Source organism: Crocodylus siamensis, chromosome 6, assembly GCF_052110815.1.
Source record: "Crocodylus siamensis isolate JL-2025a chromosome 6, ASM5211081v1, whole genome shotgun sequence".
NCBI lineage: Eukaryota > Metazoa > Chordata > Crocodylia > Crocodylidae > Crocodylus > Crocodylus siamensis.
In genome coordinates this window covers 91,937,024-91,964,130 of record NC_143400.1, presented here as the reverse complement: position 1 = coordinate 91,964,130, position 27,107 = coordinate 91,937,024, and the positions used below count along the sequence as shown (strand labels likewise).

Sequence of the window (27,107 nt, the reverse complement as noted above, 5' to 3'; positions counted from 1 at the left end):
TAGTGGATGGGTCCTTCTCAACCTGGAAGGACGTGGGCAGTGGGGTCCCCCAGGGCTCGGTCCTCGGGCCCGCACTGTTCAACATCTTCATCAGTGATTTGGACGAGGGGGTAAAAAGCACCTGTTCAGATTTGCTGATGACACTAAGATGTGGGGGGACGTGGGCACATTGGAAGGATGCAACAGGCTACAATCAGACCTAGACAGGTTACAGAGGTGGGCGGACGAGAAGGGGATGGGTTTCAACACAGACAAGTGCAAGGTGATGCACCTTGGGAGGAAAAACCGGCATCATACCTACAGGTTGGGGAACTCCCCTCTTGTCAGCACGGAGGCGGAAAGGGATCTGGGGGTCATCATTGACTCCAAGATGAACATGGGCCGGCAGTGTGGGGAGGCAGTCAGGAAGGCCAACCGCACCTTGTCCTGCATCCACAGATGCATCTTGAGCAGGTCCAGGGAGGTGATCCTCCCCCTCCACGCGGCACTGGTCAGGCCGCAGCTGGAGGACTGCATCCAGTTCTGGGCACTGCGCTTCAGGAGGGATGTGGACAACACGGAGAGGGTCCGGAGGAGGCCACTCGCATGATCGGGGCAACAGGGCAGGCCCTATGAGGAGAGGCTACGACCTGAACCTGTTCAGCCTCCACAAGAGAAGGCTGTGGGGGGATCTTGTGGCCTGTTATAAACTAGTCAGGGGGGACCAGCAGGCACTGGGGAAGTCCCTGTTTCCCCGAGCACCGCCAGGAGTGACCAGGAATAACGGTCACAAGCTGGCAGAGGGTAGGTTTAGGCTAGATATCAGGAGGCGCGACTTCACAGTCAGGGCGGCTAGGGTCTGGAACCAGCTTGCAAGAGAAGGGGTGCAGGCTCCTACCCTGGGGGTGTTTAAGAGGAGGTTAGATGAACATCTTGCTGGGGTCGTTTGACCCCAGTACTCTTTCCTGCCATGGCAGGGGGTCGGACTAGATGATCTGCTCAGGTCCCTTCCGACCCGACCAACTATGAAACTATGAAACAAAGAGCTTGTCCACATTACAGAGACGATGTCATTATGGCTGTCATCAGTCTGCCAAGGTAAATGTAGCATATACTGATGGAAGGTTTCTTCTGCCCATACCACTATGTCACCCTCCTGTGAACAATACAAGATAAGCCAACACTAGCCCACCTCTGTCCGCACCAGCGGGCTTTCTAGCATAGTGGATGCAATCTTTTCAACCCCTTCCCAGCTGCCAGAGCTATGCCAGCTGCAGAGACCAGGCCAAAGGAAGGGCAAGGATATACCTGACCTGGGATCACATTAATGCCAAAGCTGAAAACAGACTTCGTCTCCCAAGTGCCATCTCACTCTCAACCCTGCTGGGTTACTCTGCCTTTTTGTAATATCAGCTTCATGTCCTCCTGCACAAACCGTGCATTACTGCTCTCTTAAGGCAGGGAGCATGTTTTGATTCAGAAGTGGGTCTTCCTGTGCTGTAACGGGTTGGCAGTGCACACCTGACACAGTTTACCCCAGTAGCAGTGCTGAGCTGGCTTGAAGAACAATACAAGGGCATCTTACTGGGCAGCTTCATAGACTCTGGGCCAGATTTTGTTCTCATTGGTCTCATCTAGACTGAGAAACAAGTGGTCTTCTGAAACGGGGTAGTCAACCTGGGGCATGAGCACCACAGCAGCATGGGCAGGCAAGGTTCTTCGAGTAGATGTGAGATCTTCTATTAGAGCAACTGAGTGGTTGGGAAAACGTTCTTAGCGAGCTTTTGGGTGCAATCACCCTTCTTCAGTCTTTGATGTTCTCTACTCCCTATGCCTAAAGAAGGGCGATTGCATCTGAAAGCTTGCTAAGAACTTGCGTCCAACCACTCAGTTGTTCTAATAAAAGATCTCATGTCTGCTCGAAAACCCTTGCCTGTTTATGTCCTTAGACCAACACAGCTACAACTAAAAACCCAGCAACACACACGTGGCATGGGCAGCCTCTGTGTGTCTGGTATGTGGCAGATCAGGGAGGGGACAGGCAGCACAGCAGCAGATAGGGCAGGGAGCAGAAGGCAGAGCAGGAGATCAGTCAGGAAACACATGGCAGGCAGCAGAGCAGGAGATCAGGCAAAGGACTGGCACTTAGGAGGGGCCTGGGGCTAATTTGTGGCACATCTGCCAGAAAGGTTTTAATACATATTCCCTGACTGAACTGTTTTTTAAACACCACCTATGACCTCAAGGAAACAGGGTTTTCAGGGTACTAAATCATGTTAATTGGTCGTGGCCAACCGTAAGGGAGAACCCCGTATGCATCATGACAACAAAGACAGACACGGGTCTTTGGGTGAATCTGATAGCTTTTATTAGATCAACTTCAATAGTTGGAAAACAATTATTAAGCAAGCTTTCGGGTTCAAAACTCGTCAGGCTAAGGAAGTTACAGCAGTTGGTGTGTGCTCTTCCTGGATGGGATGAAAAGTAAAGAAGCCGGAGGCTGGGCTGGTCTGCACACAAGATGGGTAGTCAGTGAAAATGTAGATTGAGGAGTCAATGGGTGAGAGACAGGTGAGGGGGGAAGAGGGAGAAGGGGGATGAATAGTGGAGAGATACCTGGGGAGTCAGATGTCAGGCAGGTTATAATGTGTCATAAATCCAGTGTCCATGATTTTTAGTATCCAGGAGGTTGATGAAGTGGAGTTCATAGGCTCGACTCTGGGAAGTGTTTTGTAAGCTCCCTTTGAGGATCAGGACTGAGAGACTGGAGGGAGAGTGGTTTTCTTGGGAGAAATGTGCCCCCAAGGGCAGTTGGGTATTCCTGTCTTTGATAGATGTCCGGTGTGCGTTCATTCTGGTGCGCAGTTGTTTGGTCTCTCCTACGTATTTTCCACCAGGGCATTTGGTGCATTGGATGAGATGTATTACATTTCTGGAGGTGCAGCTGTAAGATGCAGGGATGCGGATGGCTCTGCTGTGGGGTGTAGTGATTGTGGGGGTGGTGGAGATGTGTTAGCAGGTTTTGCATTTCTTGTCCTGGCATGGTCTGGATCCTTTTGGTGTGTTCTGGGCTTGAGGAAGTTTGCTTCTGGTGATGAGGTTGGCGAGGTTCGGTGCTTGTTTGAAGGCTAGGATGGGTGGCTCTGGGAAGATCTTTTTAAGAATAGGGTCTCTTTCTAGTATGGGTTGCAATTGTTTGAGGATTTTCCATACAGGTTCGAGGGAGGGGTGATACGTCATAACCAGCACCGTGCGATTTGCGGGGGGGGGTTCTTCTGTACTGCAGCAGTTCTTCCCTTGGTATCCAGGTGGCTCTTTCAAACATGCGATCGCTCTCTGGAGGAGTGTCCTTGTTGGGTGAAAGCCTATTTAAGAGTGGTGAGGTGGCAATCCCAGGTGTTCTCTTCAGTGCAAATTCGGTGGGATCTGAGGGCTTGGCTGTATATCACAGCTTTTTTGGTGTGTTTAGGGTGATTGCTGGTTCTGTGCAGAGACGTATGTTGGCCTGTGGGTTTCTTGTATAACATGGTCTGTATTTTATCATTCTGGACACTGATCATCGTGTCTGAAAAGGAGACGTTGGTGCTGGAGTACTCTAGAGAAAGTTGGATGGAGGGATGGGGATTGCTGAATTTCTGATGGACCTCAATCAGAGATTGTAGGTTTTCAGTCCAAATGATGAAGATGTCATCGATATATTTTAAGTATAATAAGGGTTTGATGGTGCAGTTCTTGAGGAGGTCTTCTTCCAGGTGGCTCATAAAAAAGTTGGCACTGTGGGGCCATTTTGGTGCCCATAGCTGTTCCCATCATCTGGAGGAAGTGTTGATTATTGAAAGTGAAATTGTGTGTGAGGAGGAAGTGTGTAAGGTCAGTAATATCTTTGGGTCTGTATTCTGAGTTGCCATCTTGTTCCTGTAGATATGTAAGGCAGGCCTGGATGCCGTCCTGGTGTGGGATGTTGGTACATAGGCTGGTATATTATCGAATTCATGACAACAAATACGTTTTAGAAGTATTAACAGCCGGCTTATACTGATACACAAAAAAATGTTAGCTTATGTTTCACGCACACACACACGCGCACACACACACACACACACACTTTGCTCCCAGGCTTGGCCAACTGCATTTAGCACCAAAACTAGAAGTCACTGACATACTGCAACCAAGTGTGAATCTGTGACACTTTCCCTTGCCTGCAACAGGGTGTGAGCACAGGAAAGCCCTGGCCTGGGAGCCCTTACCTTTCAAAAAGGCAGCAGCTGATTATACACGCTAATTGTTGGGTGTGAACCATCTGAGAATGCTTCAAAGGCAGCAAATCCCTCCAATGTTTAAAACTCCTTCATCCAGGGTTAAAGCTGGAGGAGGGGAGGGTAGCTGTAGGTGAATGGTTGCTTCCCTTTTGAAAAGTCATCAAGGGCTCATGCGCCCACATCCACCGTTTGTGTATCAAGCCCAGATGCTGGTTTGAGTCCTGATTAACTACTGCAAAGACAAAAGGAGCTACTCCAGATTAACACTGTTGTGATCGCGAGCAGCATTTTGGCCTGATGAACAAGTTATTCCAGCTTATGGCCCTTTGCCGAGTATCTAGTCACCGTTCAGTAGGAAGTTCATATCCCCCAGTCAACTAAATAGTCAGTGCAAACAGACTGTCAACCTAAAGGAAGGGAACGGACGCCGAGTTGAGTGTCTGAGCAGACCATACGGATGGAGAGTCATTCTGCAGTCCGGCCACGGCTCGGATCTTGCAGCTCCCGGGCACATGCAGCGTATCACTGAAGATGTCTAGTGCAGCCTAACAGCACATGCTTCATGAGATTCATTAGCGGACTGAAACTAATTACGCCTACAGGAGGGAGACTTTGTTGCTGGGAGGCAAGATCATTAGCAATGGTACTTTGCTGTCTGATAGGAGAGATTTCTGTCTGCTTAAACTGACTGTCGGTCCCAGGCTCGGTGACTCAGCAAAGCCTGCGGATGAGTTTCTCCTTCTGTGGGAGGGCTGGTCCCCCCCAGACCCGTTCTCTGGCCTTGGCCCTGTTTTCCTAGCCAGCTGGTGGCACCCTGGATTAGGAGAACAGGACGAAGGGCGTAGCCCGTACAGCTGTAAAGCCAGCCATACTGCACGGAGCCGTGGGAGAGAAAGGCAGTGTTACATAAATGTCCTGCTCCCAGCACAGCCAGAAATTACCAACCTGAGCGGTGTAATTTGGGCTGCACTTAGGTACTCATTACACCCCTGTGCAGCAAACAGCTTCCATACTAAAATGCCAATTATAGCTTCCCTTCAGGAAAGGAAGGACTTGGGGCTGGGCGTGGGATTCAGATTTCGGAGGGCTGAGCTTAGCCCCTTTAGTCGCAGGCCTCCTGGGTCACTTCATCTCTCCTGGCTCTCCGTTGCCCATCTGGAAACTGGAGAGCACCTTTCCTCCAGGGGTTTTGCGTTACTGAGCCTGGGATGCTCAAGACGGGGTAGCGGTGAGGCCCAGATAAGTCCTGGTATCAATCAATAGATGAGTTTTACTCACTAGAGGGAGTGAGCCCAGTTCTTCTCTAAAGAAAACTTGGCCCACGGAGTGAAACATTTGGAAGCACAGTGTTGTCAGCTTCCATTAAACACAATAGGCACTGAGGGTGCTGATCCCCTGGCAGGATTAGCCCTTTCACGTGGCTGCTTGTTGCATCGAATTCACCCCTCCCAAAGTACAAAGCCTGTTTAAATGACACATCATGGATCTGGCAGCTGTAACCAAGTGCAGTCCCTTGCCTGCCTGATTCAGCACTATAACATTGTGTGCATCTAAACAGAGACATTTAAAAATTGCTCCAGTGATTTCCACCTCTCAGAGTGCCTGGATGTGACCTGACTTTGCAACCAGGTACAGCTGTCTGTGCGCTTGCCGCTTCCATGCGAGGTATTTTATGAGACCCCTTTGACTGACAAGGTTTCCAAGGATGGTCTGCAATTACCATTTGCAGGGGAACTCCAGCAGGCTCCTTTCACCCATCACCAGCTCATCCTTGATTTCCAAGGCCGGCTGGGCTGCTGCTGTCAGCCACTTCATCTCCGAACAAAAACGTATTGTGACCTGGGAGATCAAGTCCTCCTACTTCCTCTTATTTTTATAGCTGCTTCAGATGAAATTCACCCACCAGCCACAAGCAACAGCACAATTTACATCCCTGTGAATGAATCCAGAAACAGCCGGATGCTAACTCAAATAGGTAAGACACCAAATAACATCCACTTTCTACGCACCCATAATTCACCACTGTTCTTTCCAGAGAGGCGAGAGACTGTCAGATTAGGAGCTATTTCAACCCCCCCTGCCCAGAAGAAGCCCTACACCCCATGCCTTATATTAAAATATTAATTTTCCAGTGACCTAAGAAATATGCCAGATTCCTAGGGAATAACTGACTGCCAGGTGAAGACTGCAGTCAGACAAGCCAGAAGAAAAAAAAGTTTTGTGGCTTGATTTGTTCACACCGTGCTGAAGAATGTGTCAAGAAGCCTTGTCAGAATTACTGTTCCAGCTACCATAATGCATTATTGAACAACTTTAACAAGCTCACTATCAAATGCTTTTATTATCTTTCCTGGGAGATTGTAGCGGGTGCTGGGAAAGCAGCCAATGCCTCACCAATGCTGACTTCACAGCTGCATTCAGGAACCACGTTTAAACATGATTCCTGCCCAGTTGTAAGCCATGACCGGCTAGCAGATGGATGGAGCAAATATGCTGCTGCTTTTAAGAATGCCTTTGTTTTAGCCCATATGCCTTGGCTCTGCCCACATCTGTTGCCCACACTACACTGTAACAAGGCTTACCAGGAACTCCCCTATCTGTGCCATCCAGGCTTAAATTGAAATCAGTATAAACAAGACCTTAATGGATGCAGTCCAAGGAGCTTACACTGGCAGCAATCAAGGGAGGAGAAAATAATAGCACTGCTCCTTGGAGATGATTTCTGTGGCAACAGCACATTACGGTTTGCAATGTCCAGTTTACAGTCCAGATCATTACTGTAAATCAGAGTGGCCTCAGTGGAGCTATGACTGTTTATACTAGCTGAGGATCTGATGCTACAATTCAGGCAATGAGGAATTCATGAAAAGGGGGGTAAAGGTGCCCATTTAGGAAGTTTAGGGCCTTGCCTAGGCTAGGACTAAAAGATGTGAGGTTAGCATATTAGCTAGAATATGCTAACATATTTTGGCACTAGAGATAGGGAGGGCATGTTGCCTTTTAACACATGCTTATCTACTCAAGTGAAAGCCTAGGCCTTAGCATATATTAAAGACAGAAGATAACATCATCAAAGGCTCCTAGGAAACTTAAGAAGCTAAGCCCCATTTTCCAAAGTGCCAAAGGCCTTTAGGTCACATTCGATTATAACGGCCAAGGTCATCTTTAGCAAAATGGGCCCAAGGCTCCTAAGGCTCTCGAGTGCTTTTGCAAACGTTATGCTGCATGCCTCACCTGGATCAGGCTGGCCTTGACGGTGCAGTGCCTACAACATGGCAGAGTATGTGTACTGGTCTCATACCTGAGCCCTAGTGCAGACAGGGCTGAGGAAGGCAGCAGAGAGGCAGGGCAGAAAGCCGAGCTGCACTGTGGGGTAGAGTGAGCTGGTTTTGGAGAGGCGGTTGTTCTGAGGCTGAATTTCTGATGTTTCATTCAGGCCATTCTGACACTTTGCTCTTGCAAGCGAACCGAGCCTGGTGGTGACAACGCAGGTCCCATGAACGGAGGGGGAGGGAGGGGGAAAAATGATTTTCTCCACCATAAATCACCACTTAGACTGCTTGGGGAAGAAGGATGTTCTCGAGCAGACCCCTTGGACCTTTCATGCCGCATTTTCCTCCACATCTGGAAAGTACTTCCCCCTTCCCAGAGAGGGTGTTTCATAAGTGGCTTGAGGCCCTCAAATGGAATCATCATCACCATCATTTTTATTCCATCGATGTTCCCTATACACTGAATTAACCCTGCAGAGGCATCAGCGACCAGCTTTTCAAAAATGCCCTTTGGACTGAGTGCCAAATCTTGCTAGCTGGAAAAATATGGAGGTTTCTCTTGTGGCGACACACACACACATTGACAACACATAAGTGTTGAGAGTGGGGGGGAACTCTCCTCCCTGCTGCTGCCCCGGCTGCTGCCAGGGGCTGGCTCTGACCAGGCTGAAGCCCATGCACCCGGTGCCCTGGAGTCAGCGCAGAAATTGCGCTACTGCCACCACCACTGCCTTCACTGCAGCTGGGCTCTGGCTGGGTGGCAGCCCTGCACCTCACTGTTGGCACAGATATTGGGGGGGGTACATGCCCCCTCGTACTTCCCAATGCATTGCCAATCCACACACACACAGCTCTGGCTGGGTGGCAGCCCTGCACCCTACAACCCACTGTTGGCACAGATATTTGAGGGGGGCACATGCCCCCTTGTACTTTCCAGTGCATTGCCAATCAACAGACACACACACACACATACAGAGATATACCTAATTTTCTGTTTTAAAATGTGCCTAGCAATTTGCAACCAGCCACACTGCCAAGCCCTTTTAGCAAATCCAGTCACCTACATGTGGAGCACTTCTGAAATCTGCCCGTTAATTGGGCTTTGGTGGGAGCTGAGCTCTTTTGAAAATCCTGGTTCAGTTGTGTGTGCTGAGTACTTTTGAAAGCCTGGCCCCAGGGGCTTGGTCTAGGCGGGATCTGCTCTGTAAGGGAGCCTGTTCCTTACATGATTGTCAGCTCTGTGGAGGGTGCGGTGAGACGTCTATGGGACTAAGGCCAAGAAGAGGAGAGAGGCAGATGGATAGTGGTGGGTAAATGACACCGTTCCGCCTCCACATTTTTAAGCAAACAGATCCTAAGGCTCTTCCCCAGGCAATACTCCCAGGACCTGCAGGAAACTCAGCTCTGACCCTAGTTCTGCTAAAAAAGGCCTCATGAGGTCACTCTGGGTATAAACAAATGTATTTTTGCAGCAGCTTCAAAAGAGGAAGGGAAGCTGCTGCTGTGCTTAGCTGCATGTAACTGTTACATGTGCCAGGGTGGATCCAGGGTGGCGCGGTGCCATGGTGCAACTACACCCACTCTGGCGCCTGCTCCACCCAAAGTGTAAAACCGATTGCCTGGCAGTGGAAGCAACATCCCCGTTCAGGCAACAGTGACTGAGCCAGTTGATGTCACGGGTCATTATTCGCCACCTAATTCCTTCTGAACTCCACAGGTCTAAATGTCCCTCTCTACTTTTTTAATGGTCTTAACGTTCCACTGATTAAGCTTTCCTTTCTTCTGCAGGTCTGCTGTTACCTGCTCCTGGTAATATAGCTCCTATCTCACAGCCCTGCAGACTGCTTGAACTCTAGTGAAAAACATTAACTCGGGTATGGAAATCACTTTCAGTGAAGCCTTGGATGTCAAGATACTCAAGAAGGCTAGGTTTTGTGTTATGGATCTGAAACAGAGATGTCCATTGAATTCTAATGGCTACAGGACTAATGAAACAACATCTTTTGCTTATTTTTTGCTTGGGTATTTTGTTTTTCTACATAATGCACGGTATAGCAACTTTATATTTGCTTTTGCTTTGATCTGAAACTAATTAATCTATCCCTAGGCCAACAGCTTTTTAATAAAGTATCTAGTTTCTTTTTAACTTGATAACAATATGCACTGTGTTTATATGGGATAATGCATCACATTATCTGCACCCTCCTTTTCAAAATCCTAGATCCATCCATGTATGTGGATCCATCAATCCACATCAATCCTAGATCAATCCTAGATCCATCAATCCTAGATCCATCCATGCAAGACAAGTGAGGACATTTGTCCTCTGTTGACTACAACAAAACTGCTCTTGATTTATACCAATATGAGGGTAGAATCTGGCCCTGAACAAGATTTTCTAGGACACATGGCAGGAGACACCTACTTCCCATTTACACCTTGGAAGATCACCTTCAAAATCCAGTCCATGATTAGTAAGGGGGCATGAAATCACCTCTGGTCAGTCAGCTTTCAGTGGGTGTCTAAGTAAGAAGCTGCATCTGAAGCAAGAATGGGAAAAGTACCAGATACATACGATATTAGCCAGGTCCTTTGAAAGTCCTTCACTAGTGTGACAGCTGCTGTCTTGACTGACACATCAGGGATGAAACCAGGACCCTCCAACTTAAACTAAAAGCACCAAGGTTTTGCAGCTGGGAAGAAATCAGAGCCCCCGGGGTGTGGCACAAATGAAAATTATGACATGCTTTCATCAGTTGTTAATACCAGTATTGAAGATGTTTCCAGCAATGTGAGTGCACCCCATTGAGTGTGTTGTAAAAAAATGTAGAGCTGGGCTCTATAGGGACAAAGCTTGCAGCTAGTTTGTGCAATAAACTCCCTCCAGAGGTGGTGCAGTCACCTACCTTGGAGGTTTTCAAGAGGAGACTGGACAGTCACCTTGCTGGGGTCACCTAACCCCAGTTGTCTTCCTGCCTGGGGGGGGGCTGGACCCTTCCCTACAAGGTCCCTTCCAGCCCCTAACATCTATGAATCTAGTTCTGACTCCCCTATATTCAAGGAGCAGTGGGTGGGTTGGGATCCAGGATTCTGGTCCTGAACATACCAGATCCATTCCTAGGCTTCGTATATCTTACGGTGGAAAGTGACTTTCACTGTGGGGTGGGGTGGGGGGAGGCAGGAGGGGGATATTCTCTAAATTCCTTCCATCTACACCCTCCTCATTATTCCTCTCCTCTCCCTGGCTGTTATCAGAACAGTTTGTCCCAGCTACAGTGCCTGGCTCAGGGTCACTCCATCACCAGCAGTACAGGGAACCACTCCATGCTCATAAAGCCTTGCTAATTATGCCCTCCCAAGCTGGGATGGAAGGTCAGTTCCCAAACTGGCTTCTCAGGTGGTTAATAAAATCCGCTGGCTCTGTGCAGACAGGCTGCTTCTGTAGCAGGTGAATCACTCCATACTCGGAGAACAAATGAGGAGGGACAGTTTGATGCATGGCCCTGCTGCTGACAAAGAAATACGATCCCATTGTGAGAGACCACATCTGGCACCTGCAGCGATTCTCCTTCACACATGCACATTTCACAGCGAGGCTTTGGAAGGCAGCACAACGGCGCACATCACTAACCTGAACAGCTGCCCTTCCTCCCAGCACCGCACTGCTGGGACCACATAAATTGGCTTCCATTTTTAACAAGTATGTACTAGGCTGTGTGGTTTTCTGGACTAAAACCAAAAACCTTTCACTTCCTATGGAATGGGGGCCTGGGATGAAACATGGAAACCCACAACCGGCCTTTTTCCTTGCTATAAATGGGCCAAATGGCTTTGGAGACGTGCTGGTGTCTCCAGATATGAGCTCAGACGTGTCTCTTCACTAAAGGAAGACTCCACTGTGTAATTCTGGCTCACTGAAGCCAACAGCAGAGTTCAGTGGGGCAGGATTTCACCACAGGGTGCCAAAGTCTGTTCAGCGGAGTCGGCGTGGGATCTTCCTCCTGGATGTTTTGAGATTGAAAGTTCTCCAAGGAGCAGAAAAATATTTTCTTAAATTATTTATATTCGACCTTGAAAGAAAAAAAAATAGAGAGGTGATGGTAAAGCCCCAGAACAGGTTTCCTTCTCTAGAGAAGTTGTGGAGTCTCCATCCTGGGAACTTTTCAAGAGCAAGTTGGACAGACACTTGGCTGGGATGATCCTGCCTTGAGCAGGGGGCTGGACTCGTTGACCTGGCCAGGTCCCTTCCAGCCCGGCTTTCCTATGATCCTATTTAATTTTCAGTCCATGTAGCCTGCACTGAAAGACTTCAGTGTGTCTTTGGTCTTCCTGAACTGCCGTGGCTTCTCACATCTCCATATCCCACCCCAGGCCTCCTTCCTGCACAGGACAACCTCTATGAGATACCAGCCTGCTCTCAGGCTGGACCATGAGAATGCATTATGGGAGTCCCAGGAACAAAGCTAGGGCATTCTGGATGTTTTGAGGCATTGTGCCCGGTAGATAGGGTTGCCAACTCTCCTGGACTGTCCTGGGGTCTCCAGGAATTAGATATAAATCTCCAGGAGACTGCCAAGGAGATAAGTGACAGGGCATTCATTAAAATAAGTATTAAATGTTGAATCCAACTTATACAGTAGTCCAGTGGGTTTTTAAAATGCAGTTGTGATATGCATTTGTCTTCATGACATAATGACTCATTAATGGCATTATGTCATGTGATGAAACCTCCTGGAGTAGATGCAAACCGAGTTGGCAACCCGACTGGCAGATGTACAGACGAGTTGTTTGTGCAGTTTCGCTTAGGTTAGGTGGAGACATGGATAGGACAGTTTAGAAAGGGATGATCCTGCCTTGAGCAGAGGTTGACTAAATGACCTCCTGAGGCCCCTTCCAGCCCCCTTCTCTGTGAGGCACCACAAGTAGTCAACTTGGGAGTCCAGGCCATGATGGAAATTGGGCTTATAAAATGGCTAAAGCACAGCTCCCACAAGTATGGTGATGACTCAGACCCAGTTCAAGCTGAAATAGAGTGGGTCAATGTTTCCAATGAAGCAGACTTCTTTGGAACTGTCCATCCTACAAAAAAAAAGGAAAAAAAGAGAGAGAGCAAAAAAAAATCAATGTACCGTTGTCTTCCCCAACATGAGACAAAAATGGATTTTTGCAATACTAGAATTTCCGAGAGAACAAAACCCTGATTCTAGACAGCTCTGTTCTTCTCATAACCAGCAGTTTCAACCTGGCACGGCTCTTTTGAAGCTAATGCAGTTGCTCTAGATTTACAAGGTGTAATTAAGGGAGAATTTAGGTGCTGGAGTTTCATGTTGCAAGAGCCCAACACCAATCTTTCCCATGCCTTCACCTGAGGAAGACATCAGGTGAAGGAAAGCAAGGTACCAGTTGTCAGTTAGGCACAGCCTGAGTGTCTCTGAGGAACTGTGGCCCCAACTCCACCGGTCTGGGTCCACAGGGAAGGCCTCTGTTGAAAATGTTCCTCCTCTGGACCCCCGAGAGATTTACCCTTAGCCATCACCAAACAGAGATGTCTCACGGCACAACAGACACAGGCAACTTCTGCTATCCAGAAAAGCATTTCAGAAGCAAATGATACTTTTTAAAGTCATATCACAGGAACTGCCACAAAGCACTTCTGTGTCCGCTGAAGTTGCACTGAACTCAACAGGACTTCAACCCACGCTGGTAGTTAAGCATGGGCTGAAGTGCTTTGCCAAACAGAGATGGATTTAAGCAGGTCAATGACAAACCTGGGTGCCACCAGCGGAGTCAGCATTAATCAAGAAACCACAGCAAAACAAACCCCTCCTGGGCGAACGGGAGCAAATGGATCTGTACACTCCCCACAAATGTGATAAGTGTTTGCGCGTGATGCATCAGTCCAGCTGCATTATTTAAAACCGCAGGAAAGACAGTTAAAAAAACCCAATTCTGCAAAGAACCCAGAGTGGTATGCTGAAGAGTCACCTAGGGCTTGGGATTTGTGAGCTGAATATTACTGTGAATCTTCCCATAAGTAGCCACCAGAATTATTTCATAGGATAAAAAAGCAACTCTGACAATCTATCCTCCTTTTTTTTTTAACCCTCAGCCAAGGCGGCAGGCGTTTTCACAGCTGATGTTGTATGATCTTCCTCTAGAGCCAGAAGCCAAAGGACTACTCTTTAGCTGTCAAGCTCTCCACTTTTAGCCTTCCTTTTCCCAGCTAACAGATTAACAGAATCCGAATCTGAGGACACACGCATACGTACACAGTTCCACTCCTAAGTGACGTGGCCTTGTCCTTTCTTCCTCTGCACGTCCATTTGCAACTGACTACCAGGCTAATTAGGCGACGCTGCTCTTTGTCTCAAGCCGTGTACTTTCTGGGAGGTCGGCAATTCATTAGGTACTTCCACGGCGTGACGGAGTAGGTCTGACCTTGATTGAAATGCAAGAAATATGGAGACAATTTATTCATATCAATGGTCTGATTTAAAAAGGTAGAAAAGGCCTGATCCTGGAAGGTGTGAGCACCGCTGCAAAGTGTGGCATGATGTTGACTCCAGTCAACTTCAGTGGGAGCTGACAGTGCTCAGTACCTCTCAGCTGGCCATCAGCATCTTGCAGCACTGAACCCATCATCGTGGATCCAAGCAGTGTGAACTCTTTGTCACACAACTGGTCCTTCCTCAAGCAAAGTGACTTCAGCAGAACTAGTCAGTGCATCTTCAGGTGGTATCGTTAACCGTCAAAGCCATCTGAGCAGCTGTGTGATCCTTGCAGGGATATCAGGAGATATAAAAAATAATGTATATAGACATCACCATGGAAAAGTGACGGGGTACAAAGAAGCCTGCACTTTATTTGTGATAGCAGTTAAACTACACTAGATACGGTAGGAACAAATTAAGAAAACCCGCCATCAAACCAAGGCACCGCAGAAGCTCAGTAGTCACAGCACGATGGCTGTATAAACACTGGAGCTAATTGAAAACCACCCCCGTATAGAGCCAGACTAACAAGATACCCGAGGTTATTGGTTTCAGGTTGGTCAAGGTGGCATCACTGGTGCCTAACTGAGGGCCAAGTGAAATGAGGTGAGTAGGCTTCAGCCTGCTCCCACCAGACAGAGCGACCCACCCCATCATGAGTTAGAATAGCGAAGATAAAGACTAAAAGGGACACACACTGCCCCTTTCCACACCTTTAACTCTCCTCTGCAACAAGAAGGGGTGCTGGGTGGCGGGCAAGTCCCTCAGGACGTGTGGTGCTGCATAAGGGTGAGGTCTTAGATGCCACCATGACCTCATTGTTGGGGAGTATTCCAGTGTTTCACAAGCATAAAAGGGGGCAGGGGAATAAACTGAGATTATGGAGATGTACCGTTGCCTTTCATGAGCTATAAAACAGGGACGATATTTGTGCTAATCTTTCAGTGCAAAGAGAGCAGGGTTAACTACAGGTACAGTAGTAGTTGTATGAAATCTGCTCCCACCCTAGTGTCCTGCAAGGATAGGGGGCATGTCAAAGAGCCCGCCCGGAGCACCCATTGATGAATTAGCATCCCATGCAGATCTGCGCTCTGACAGATGGTCGGCCTTTACTGAGCGAGTAGGAGCAGAGCGATTTTTTCCACCAACACTGCAGTGGACACTACGTTCAACAACATGGGGGTGACCTTGCTGAGTGTCCAAGGAGCCAGTTGCTCTTCATGACCTGAAAAAACAGAAATTCTTTGCATGGGCCACTGATGCTCCTACTACTGTCTTGCATGATGCCCTAATAACTTGACTTTCCTGTCCTGGGTGCCAGCTACCCGCAGGTTGTTTACACAGATATTTAATTTCCTTCTGTCTTGCAGATTGAAAATTAATGGATAATAAAATGAGAAGCAGAGCTGGAACCAAAACATACAGATGCACACTGTACCTAGAAGGGGAGGAGAGGCGGGTATGTAAAAGAAGCAGAGACTTAGCGCTCTTCAAATCTTTCTGAATGGGGGGAAGGGGGGAAGATATCAATAGCCTCTATTTCCAAGTGTTCTGTATTTGCCAGGAGTCCCTGCAGTTCTGCTGCAGACTTCACCTGGAAAGAAAAATACCAGGTATTTAGAGTGTTTTGTGGTGGGGGAAATGGTATTTTTGGTTCTAAAACTATGCCCCTTTTGAGGAGCACAATCCTTTAGCATCTGCTCTCCTATTTATGTCCATAGGCTCAGCTTTCTTACAATCTCTTTGCTTCTAAACAACTACTCTTATGTCTACAATGCTGTAAAAGTATATGGCACTTTATATACCTGCAAGAAAACCAGGGGCTCATATAACTTGGCTGAATGGGGCAGCTTTGATGGCACAGATAGGAGGGTTTAAGCATCTGGTTCTCAGCAGAATATTTACAATAGCAGAGAGTATTTTTTTAAAAAAAAACAAAAACAAAAAACCCCCCAACTAGTATTAAAACTGGGAACAGGCCAGATTCAGCCCAGCTGGAGAAAGAGAACAAGCAGATAAAAGAGGCAGCACAGACAGGCAGAGAGGGACCCACCAGCTGAGCTCTAAGAGAGAAGGGATGCTGTGCATTGGGTTACTAGAGCCAAAAGAATAGATCAGGCAGGTCACAGGCCACAGCAGATGCGAGTCCTCATCTAGGCAGGTGCATATACACCTTTAGTGCTGCCAGGATGAGTGTTGCTAGCACACAGGCATGGTTCTTGCGATAGCAGCCACTTAAATCAGGCCGTAACTGAAGTGTGTGTCAGGGCAAGTGAGATAGCAAAGCCAGAGGATGTGAATTTATAAGGTCTGATCTTTTGTGAATCCCTGCGGTTCCCATCCCTTGTCACTCTATAGCTATGACAGCTTAAATGGCTCATTGATCCCCTCACCCAGGCAAACAGACAAACCAGGCCGGGATGCATCTCAAAAGTCTCGGGGCAGCTCTACCCTGTCTTGAAATGTTCCAGCTGAATTCAAATGCACTGTCAGGATAACAACCACCCAGTGAATCTCAAGTGCAAGCAAGGGGCATAAAGAGCCAATTCTATGTTCATATGAAGCACATTGGCTTTTTGTCCTCTTGTCAGAGGTGGTTTCCTTACTCAAATCATACCTCTATGCCTCTTCTCCAGGACCCTGTGCAGCACTCTTGAGACAAAGCAAGGAAACCAGTGCATGCAAGGACCATCTATGCGCACCTCTCATTTTTGTGGGTATCCTTCTTTGCTGTCGTGATGGGTTTTCCTGGATGCCTGTAAGCTCCAGCAGATTTTGGAACTGGATTTGCAAGGCTCCTTCCTTTAGGTCGGGAGTCCTACGTAATGATCACGCAGAGAGAGCCATTGGCCCAACAGTCAGGTTGCCCTGTCCGAGATTTTTAGGGGTATCTGGAAGCAAAGGTTGTGCAGGCAAAGGGAACAAAGGACATGCTGGGTGATTTGAATACGACTTATCCCCCTATAAGAATGACTCTTGCAGAAGAATAAAAGTCCGCAAGGCATCTCATGACAAAGCAGAAACACTAGAAGAGAAGCACCGGCTTTGGTCCTCCCAGGATCACTGGAAGCATGGTACACACTAGTCTTATAGATAGCAGTAGTATTCAAATCAGCATCTTTGATCCGTTATCTCCATGGTTACAGCCTGCAATGGCTCTGGCTCAAAATTGCCAGGCCAAATATTACTAAAATTTAGGATAATTCAGACCTCCATTTGGAGTTTGGGGCCATCTGTAGTCAGGCTTCCTCCCACTCCTCGACCTAGAATGGGTGTTAATTGTAACAAAAGCAGTGACACAACAGATGCTTAAGGCAGGACCAAGGCACCCTAAGCCCGGGGTTTGAATTACGGGGGAACTTGGGGGAGGCTGAGCCCCCCATAAGAGATGAGAGCTCCCCTGCAAAATTTGAAAATCGTAACTTGGAGAGGAGGTCGCCGATTCTATTAATTAGGACATTGTGATGGGCAGCCCAATTTTTTTTGCAGACCACCCCCCTCCAAGAGTCAAAGTGTAATTCAAACGCTGCCTAAGCCCATGATTCTCAGCCAAAATGCCATGGTGCTAGGCACTGGGGCATGGGTGGTCAGGGATGGTCACCTAGCAGGCAGGCCAGGTACTCAGGGAACTGCGAGGCCAGAGATGCCAGCAGTCACAACTGGAACCAGGAGCCAGTGCCAGAGTCAGGATTTTCCATGAGCCAAGAGTGAAAACCAGAGATCTGATAGGTGAAGCAAGAAACCACATAAGGGTCAGGAGCAAGCACCAGCGCCTTTGCCTGGACATGGTACTGCAGGCTGGGCCCAGCCTTTAAAGGCTGGAGCAGGTTGAGCCTGTTGCCTGTGGCCCCGGGGGGTTGGCAGCTCTGATTGCCCTACTAGGACAAGCAGGGCCAGGCTTGCTACAGGTGGCACATGTTCCCGTGCAGCCTCAGGGGATGAATTGCTCTGATTTCCTGAGTGGGACTGGCTGGGCTCAGAGCTCTGACCTGGCCTCATTACGCCAGCACTTTGTGGTGCAGTGAGATCCTTGTAAAGCTGTTGTAGTATTTGCACACCTACCTGTGCAAACACCTACACATGATTCACAAGAGAAACCTGGAGACCTCAAACAGCAATCCATAGCATCAGAAATGTTCTGGTCTGCTACAGCTGGAGTTTTTTACACAAGGAGAACTGCTGTCTCATTCCTCTATAATCAAAAAATGAACAAAAGCAGGGTGCTGGCATTTTCCAAGGGGGACCTTGAGTCTGAAAAGGTTGCAAACCACTGCCCTAAGCAAATATGGATGCAAGGGACTTAAGGTGATCACTAAGCATGAGCTAAATGAGACAGAGATGAAAGAGTGATCTTGCAAGAGGTAAAATGCATTCAGCAGTGTTAACCTGCTCCACGATGAAAAGCCCCATGAAATTAACAGCGGAGGAAATCCGGAACGGCAGTTTTCAAGAGGAACGCCGGTCTAACTTGTTAAGCAGCTGCTTCCCTGCTCTTTTTTTATGCCCCGTTCACCTCTTCACCTTTAATTCTGCAATACCCTTCTGAGCCGCACGAACAACCAGGGAAAGCTGACAGGCGTAGGATGGTTTCCAGTTATCTGTTAACAATGACAGTGACAGATCCATGGGACAAACGGATTGAGCTTCTTGTCTGGAAGATGATGGATGCCTTATATCCGTGGTGAATGGAAAAAACAAACCCTTTGGCCTTGTTTATTTGAGAAGCTTTGGACTCGGCTCACCAGGAGAAGCCGCAGATGAGCTTCCATGGAGAAAGAGAGAACTGTCACCAGTCACCCATCCCGCCCAGTCTCCTGCCCGTGAGAGTTGGCCAAGAGGCTTCAGGAGAAGCTGAAAAATACTTGTTATGCTGTAATAGGCCCCTGGGGGGAAATTTTGCCCAATCTCAGGCAATCAGTGCCTGCCCCCTGGCCTGAAGCAGGTGAGCTGAAATGTTTGCGGATGGGTTTAGGTTATATACACTAAAACACAAGCAATAAGAAGACAAAGATGCTGTAAACATGGCTGGCTCCTGGGAGGATTACACCCCGAGGTGCTCGTGCCACTTTACTGCCTTGCTGCCAGAGCAAGGAGCACGGCGGAAGCAGAGGCAGCACGGCTGGGGGCTTCCTCCTGCTGTCCACAGCTATTGCTGGAGCCCCTTGAACTTGTGGGAAGCCCTGCATTATTTACAGCAGCCTTGGGACTGAGTGACACATAGTCCACCGGACAGGTAGAGGAACACGAAGGTGCGAGTTCCTGCTCCATCGCACCCCAGCCTGTCCTGTCCCCTCACTTGCCCACTCGTGTTTATCAAATCAGCGCTGTGCAGGACAGAACCCGCGCAGATGGGAGAGGCTCGCCGTGCCTGGGCGCGGAGCGAGAGCCGGCTAGTTAAAGTCTCACATCACATCATCTCTGGAGATTAAGGTAAAAGCAGGAAGAAAGCCAGGGGCTGTTCTCCTCTCTTCCCTCCATCCCCTCTTCCTGGGTGGAAAGAGAAGTAGACACAAGGAAGAAGAGATTTTTCTGCACCGTCACCTTGTGATCAGCCTATGAAGCTCCCTGTTCCTCGCCTAGTCCACATGTGCCGGAACAGGTGAAAAGGGGAAGCGTTAAGGGTTTCTGCTGGGAAGGAAGAGGAGAGCTGTTAGTGCACTGGATCTATTCTGCTCTGCCGCAGGCTTCCTGAACGATCACAAGCAAGTCATTTGGAGTTCGATCCGGACTCAATCAAAGTCCCCAGATACAGTGTTTCTCAACACTGACGGGACGGTCGTGTAGGTGGGACTTCAACTCACTGCCTGACTGAAAAAAATCAAAGGTGTTTGCACTTCGAATAGACAAATCAACAGCTATCTCAAAAAGTGGGGGGTTGTTTTTATCACGGTGGGACCAGGGTTTTTTGACAAAATGGTTGGTGGGATGGAAGGTGCAAAAGGTTAAGAGCCACTGCCCAGATGCACTCAAGACAAGCTTAGGATCCAGCCTGCTCCCTGCCTCAGTTTCCCTGTTTGTCACACAGGGATAACAAGAGTAGCTGTTCTTTGATTGGCATCCAGAACTCAATCATGCATCCTTAATGAGGCACAAACAAGCTACATCATCCCTGATCACACGTTTCATACGTTGCCACCGGACATTTCTTCTGGCCAAGGACAGTAACTTGCTTCCTTTATACCAGTGAGTCTCAGCCTTTTCAGGTTGAGATCCCTCCCTTGTTAGACTCAAGGCACCCACTGGAAAATGGCAGCTCTTTACTTTCACTCATTCTTAGACCGCAGAAGAATAACAGAGCAATTCTTCTGCTGCAAAGAACTCGGGAAGCAGCTGGGCAGAAAGCTTGGGACACTATGGATTGCTTTTTGAAATGTCTGGGTATATCTGGTGAGTCGTGTGGAGGTGTTGGTATACCTAACCACGCTAATATTATGTTGCCCTCATGGCGCCTTTAAAAGGACTCATGGCACCTCAAGATGTCACAACGGCCTGGTGGAAAAACACTGCTTTAGAAACAAAGCTAGAGCAAGAGCCCACCATTATCAGATTACAGCCTTGAGTGAAGGCTTGTGGGAAATGCATTATGATTAATCTGCCTCTCCCTGTATCTATTAATGAGGAACATAGCCCATCCTTTGCAAAATGCTGCTTTAGAAACAATGCTCCAATTTTTACACAAAAACCATGGCTCCTTTGTATTTATGCTCCCGGACTAAGCAGCTGTCATTTAGGCTTCTAGTCTCCGGCCAGCTTTCAGCTCTGCATTTCCTTTCATCTAGGGCCTGTGCTACGTGATGGCAGCTCAGGGCAGCGACCTATGACTCGTTATGCTTCTTATCTCATGACGTTCAGACTAACTTATAAGTGCAAGTAATTAGTTAAAGATGTTTCATGACAAATTGGACAAATGGAATCATAATGGTTAAATTAACATCTAGAGGTCAGTGTTAAGGTCCCCTGATAGCTATGCCTCTGTGGAATGCAAGCTGTTAGGCTCCACAAATTATCTTGCTGCAAGGTTTTTTCTTTTCTTTTTTTTTTCAAGTAAAATGTTTCTTTAGTACATTAAGGGCAGGGAGGTAGCCACTGAGCAAGGGCCTGATCCAGGGGAAATAATCTGTGGTTGTCTTCTGAACAAGTCATTCCCCAGCACACCAACCTTAAAGTCACATAAGATGGGAGTCTGAAGAACCAGGACAGCCTTCAAAGGACGAGGTGGGGGGAATCAAAGTACAAGCACTTGCCATGGACAGGTGCTACATTTTCACTAGTGTAACTACCATTACATTGTTGTGAAAGAGGAGCAGACAGAGGGTGCATCCATGAGACGTTTACTGTGCAGTTGACTATTAGCTGAGCAGTAAAACTCTCAGCATCTACATGTGTGCCCCTATTAGACGGGACTAAACGCATTTACTTTGCAGCTGGGTAGCACTTGTAAATGCATGTCCTATCCTGCTGTGGAGTAAAAAACTCCACAGCAGCAAATGTGTAGATGCTGGAGGGGCTCCCTGTGGCATGAGGTTGCTTCAGTGTGGGGGCAGCCTGTCAACTAGCCCCATGATGAAGCACCCTTGTGCCCCAACCAGCCCCTCTGCAGCACATTGAGCCGGGGGCACCGCCAGCTGGGGTTGCTCCACAACAGCTCAATGTGCTGCACATAAATAAGCTTTGGACCATATTTGCTCTGCAGTTTATTGCTCCTGGGAACACGTTCAAATGGTGCACCCAGGGGCAATAAATGCCAAAGCAATAAGCTCCAGAGTTTATTCATGTACTGTAATTACACAGGTAGAGGCACCCAGAAAGCGGTAAAACTATAGAAGCATACCAGTATAGTAGGGCTGGGCAAAACTTCAAGTGCTGATTCAATTTGGAGGAGATTTGGCCCAATTTGATGGCTGAATCTCCAAATCTGAATTGAATCAGGGGACCAATTTAAGGTCCAAAAAGGTCTGGACAGCTTTAGCGATCCGGGCAGTCCCCTCTGGCTGCAGCAGGGAGCTGGACCTGGACTCTGTGCTGATAAATAGGGGGTGGGGGAGGGGAGGCTGGAGGAATGGGGAGGGGAACATGGGGGGACCCCTGCCAGAACCCATCCCCTGCCTGCTCCCCCAGCTCCACTGTGCACATCCCACCTCCCGCCCACTGTCACAGCCCCTCCCATGCCTACCCCACCCGGCCCAGCTCCTGGTTGTTTAAAAAAAAAACCCTACTCACCAGGTGCTGCCAGGCAGGGGCCGATTCCTGCTGCTTCCCATTGCTCCCTGCCATGTGGGGGGGCTTTGCCATAAGCCTCCCTGCTCCAATGGCTGCCCAGCCCTTTAAACAAAAAAAACCCTAGACTTACTGGCTGCTGCAGCAGCCTTGGGGGTTCTGGGGGCTCATGTAAGACCCCCCCTGCAGTGTGGGACAGTGGGAAGCAATGGGGATCATTGCTCCTGCCCCACTGGGCAGGAGCCGGTGAGTCAAATCCTTTTTTTTGTTTTTTTTAAAGGGCCAGAGCTGTGCTGGGTGGGGCAGCCATGGTGGGGCTGGGACAGCAGGGGGGCAGTCAGGGGGCTCATGGCAGAGCCCCCCACATGGCATGGGGTAGTGGGGGGCAGCAGGGATCACCCCCTACCAGGCAGGAGCTGGTGAGTGCAGGCTTTTTTTTTTTCCCAAAGAGCCGGAAGCTAGGGCCAGGTGGGGCTGGGAGAACGGGCGGGGGATGGGGCCTGTGTGATTTGGATATTCAGCTGACTTGGCAGCAGCCAAATATCTGAATCAGATTTGGCCAAATCGATTCAGGACACTGTCCCCCGAATTGGCCGAATCCAAAGAAAGTACTAGCCCCTTCGCACAGGCCTACTGTATAGATGTCATCAGTCTGCACCCATCCTGGGATAGCCTTTTGCTAGAGGCAAATGGACATTACCTGTCCCCTGCCACCTACTGGCATGATGCTGGAGTAGCCACCTACTGTGGGCAGCTGCAGCAGGATAAGGACTCCTCTGTTGCACAAAACAGATGCACAGAAACAGTGTGCATTGGACAGGAGCATGAGATGGTCCAGTCATCTCCACTGATGCTAATTGTTTGCTCTCCTTTAGCATCTTCCAACTGAAAACTCCAAGTACGTTCTTCAGGGATGGAGTTTGTTTCTCAAAAACTAAATGAATTAGATAAGTGTCCAACACCCTCAAAGCATCCAGGTTCTACTGGGCTGACTGTGGCACTGCTGCTTACTCGGTTTTGTGCCTGAGAATGAGGCCATCCAAGCCATTTTGGACACACCACCCAAGAGCGTTCAGCCACCCCACGTCTAGCTGGCACTCAGACTGAGGAGAAGACTGTCTCCCCTTGCCAGTCTCTGATCTCACCCCCCTTTTAGCACCAGCAACACAGCGCCCATCTTCCCAGAGCAGTGTAAACATTTACCAAGAAGAGACAGGGAAGTATGATTTGACACGAGGAGATTAAGCCGTGTCGGTTTTCCAAGGAAACAGAGTTCTTCGGCTGTCAGCTACCTGCCAGAGGATGACACCTATTGTTCTTTTAAGAATAATTACCTCTGATTGCTGCCAAGATCACTAATTCGTCATGATACAGAATGACAGTGTAACCCACTGCTTTATCCTGGCACACGTTCGCTGAGGGATGGCAGGTGAATCTGCACCAGTTTGAACAATGCTTTGACGGGCCCTGGGCATCCCCCGTCTGCACCACAACCCTTCTGGGCTCGGGGGAGGCAATCCTCTGGCTTTGTGGTCTACAGGGATGTCGGGAACGTGCCTGTCCAGCTGCAAATGGAAAGGCTGTATGGTGAACTGGACCCTGTGGGCCAAGAGGCCTCTTTTAGATTTGTGCTCACAGGTTTTCTGGGTGCTGAGAAGTATAACTGCAGTGATGGGAACAGCTGTCCCTTGCCCCATGAGCCCTGCTGCAAAAAGCTAGGATTGCCAATGTGTTTGCAAACTGAAAATCCCAAAATAAAGATCGGTTTTGGTTAATCTAAATATGTCAGCTTGGTATATATGGAATATGCTGTTTTGACCTTGGCTTTCCTCTTCTCCATCAGCATTTACTAATATTTCAAAAGTAAAAGTTGTTTTTACATGGACCCCTCCCCCCCGAAACTTTCCACTTCAAAAATCTCTCCTGTATTGACATTTTCTATATTTGTCTCCTCAAATACTTTGAGGTGCAAGGTTCAAAGAAACCAACCCTTTTCTGCAAATGGTTTCAGTTTGGACAAATAGGTATTTTAGGATGAAAGAATGTTTTCAAAGTTATTTTGTTTTATCAGGTTAATCAAAAAAATCCTGACTGACCCTGTCAAATAACCTGTAGTGGTGCCACTTGCATTTTATATTCAGCGCTGACAATGAGCACCCAAAGCGCTAACCACCCGCTAAACTGGATTTATATGGCAAAAATCATGGAGCTGTAGTATGTGGGTTGCTCGTCGTACAATCTACCACCCAAATTCTGGCTGGCACCTAAAATCTAGCACAACAGAGGGAGAGCATAGCATGGACCATTATGCCCCATTTCTCATAGTTCCTAGATTCCCGCATAACCTCCATATCAGAACCAGCAGTTTTGAAATGAGGTTTTCCCTTGACAGTTCAGATGTTTGTACCAGATCCAAACGGTACTATCTGGCACTCACTTGGCACTGGTATAGCTTTTTCTAGGACAATGGGGAGCAAAAAAATCAGGCCCTGCAATTAGGGAGCAGATAATAGTTTCCAGACATTATCTACACAGAGTAAGAAGAATGCCATCACACAAGTCATTCTAACTCAGTGCAATGCCATCACCTGTCCCTTGCCTGACATCCGTGTAAAAGCATATCAATACCCGAGCAAATATTCGGAGCGGCTTTAATTATTTACAATGAAAACCATGCTAGGATACATCAAAGCTCCCTGATACATAAGAGGAGCCTATTGTGTAATTCTAACTAAGCATTTATTAGCTTAATTCTGTTTATCCTCGGGTTTTAATTTAATTGCCCAATCAGCATGAATTTAAAAAAGGCTGATGAATTTCAAAAGGAGAAGAAAAGCCCAAATATGACCATTTGTTACGATAATCCATTTAAGAATAAAATGCAGGGAAGTTTATTAAAAATAAATGTGCATTTCTTCAGGAAGAAATATTTCCAGATTTGAATTTATGCATTGGAAAGAAAAGAGCTTAATAACTATGTGTCTCTCTTCTCATTTATGTTGACGCCGTGTCAATAAGACCTGATAAACGGCTTGAGATAAAAGAGCAACTGGGAGATAAGTTTATGTTTGTTTTGCTTTTTAAATATGAATTAAGGTAATAAATCAGCCTTCCCATAAACACAAATGTATCAAGCTCCTTGTCTCCAAAAGGAGCACACCGCTTTGGGATATCAATAAGGAACATAATGTTCCTGCTGGCATTTCCCTTTTTAAATCAACGCTGAGGTTACCTCCTTGATTTTGAATGAGTTGCCCAAGGATGAATTGATCCACAATATCTACTCTAAAAAAAATGTTCTGAGAGCACTTTTCAATCAGCATGGAGACACTCTTGGCCAATATTTAGTGATTCTAAATACAGTCACACCATAAACGTTATTTAGTAGCTTCTTGAACGGCAGTTTATCACTGCATTCATTACTCCCTATACAAGTTGTCCTATATCATCCATCTGACAGCTCAAGGGATCTGGTACCTTGACTACTGGCAATGCCGATATAATCAGGGCCCAAGCTTGACTTCTACACAGCTTCTCTTTAATCAGGGCTGACACTCACCTTAGATTTCACTTCAAACGGTGCCAGAAGAATTTCTCAGCAGCTGAGGTTTCTCATCAGGAGAGCAGAACGTCGTTTTACGAGTGGATCAGAGCTGCTAACCCAGCAGCATCCATGAGCCTCAGAAAATGACACCATTAACGGAGGGGCCTGCTTCACCTATCAAATTGGCGGTGACCCTTTGAATTTGGGGCATGGAGGAGTTCTGTTTAATCTGCTAGAAAGGAATAATAAAGGCGAGGCACGTTACAGGACTAGGCGGAGGGCATTCAGCCAGAATTCAGGACCAGACTGCGCAGGAGGCCTGGCGCACACACAGCATATTTGATGGTATCTCTGTATCAGTCAGGGGCCGTATGAGTCCTGGATGTTTGTGCTGGTAAAAATAGCGACGTTAGCAAAAGCCTTAACCCAGTTATAGCAGCAAAAAGAGTCCTCTTGCAGGTATCAGTTATTCTGTTTGAACACGGGTTTAAGGCATGCTAGCAAGTGACTCCTTTGCTCTGTCTCCGCTGGCGAGTGTACCACTAGAGCGATCATGGTTTACTGTGTTACACAGGAGCAAGCCCCTTAATTATCCCGATCCATCTCCAAAGTATCGCTTCATTTGCATGGCGCTAGCAGGGATTCATCCTGATGTAAGAAAGAAGAATTTGACCCTCGGCTCTGTCCACAGTTGTGAGGGACCGTGTCCAATAATGAAAGATGGTCAGTGCATGGGCTCCCCGGCCCTTTCTGCCAAAGCTTACAGTAATCCAACTGAGCTCCGCCTCGTGGTGGATGGGCAATGCAAAGGGACCTGATGCCACAGCAAATCATTTATGTTACAAGTGATTTAAAACATGCCTGGGTTCAGGTAGGCCTGGGGGCCCACAGACTGGGCTGCAGATCAGCTGTGCCCTCCCATAGCTAATCCCTAGAAAAAAAATCAGAAGAGTTTGTATTTCTAGAGTGACGGTGAAAAGTCTAAGCTCCCACGCAAAGCAGACATTTCTGGGGGCAGGGGGAATATGGAAAACCTAATTTTCCTTTGAAAACTAGTTCTGAGTGAGCAGCCCTAATTATAATAGAATATTTCCATGTGCACCACCCGTGCTACAGCAAGATCATGAAAACTAAATTGCATTTAAGCCTGACTTTGAGTGAGATTCTCTTTGCATTTGCAGAAGTGGGAGCCCTGCCCTCCTTCCTGAACACTTGACCCTCTCCTGACACAAGGCGGGCGGGTGTTCGATCGTGCCACAGAAAAACTGAGCAGCATCAATGCTAATGTCAGCTGTTAATCTCGCTACAACCGTGGTTCCCTCAAATGCTACAGCTGAAATGCAGC

At 47.9% G+C, this 27,107-nt stretch overlaps 1 long non-coding RNA gene across 1 annotated transcript; it reads right to left on the bottom strand.

The window, feature by feature from the left end:
* Window positions 1–11,510: 11,510 nt before the first annotated feature.
* Window positions 11,511–25,896, bottom strand: LOC149863162 (uncharacterized). The gene is made up of 3 exons (XR_016443022.1): window positions 25,778–25,896; window positions 13,780–13,948; window positions 11,511–12,589 (listed from the first exon to the last, which is right to left on the bottom strand). It is a non-coding gene; the product is annotated as an uncharacterized LOC149863162 (long non-coding RNA).
* Between the last annotated feature and the right edge of the window lie 1,211 nt (window positions 25,897–27,107).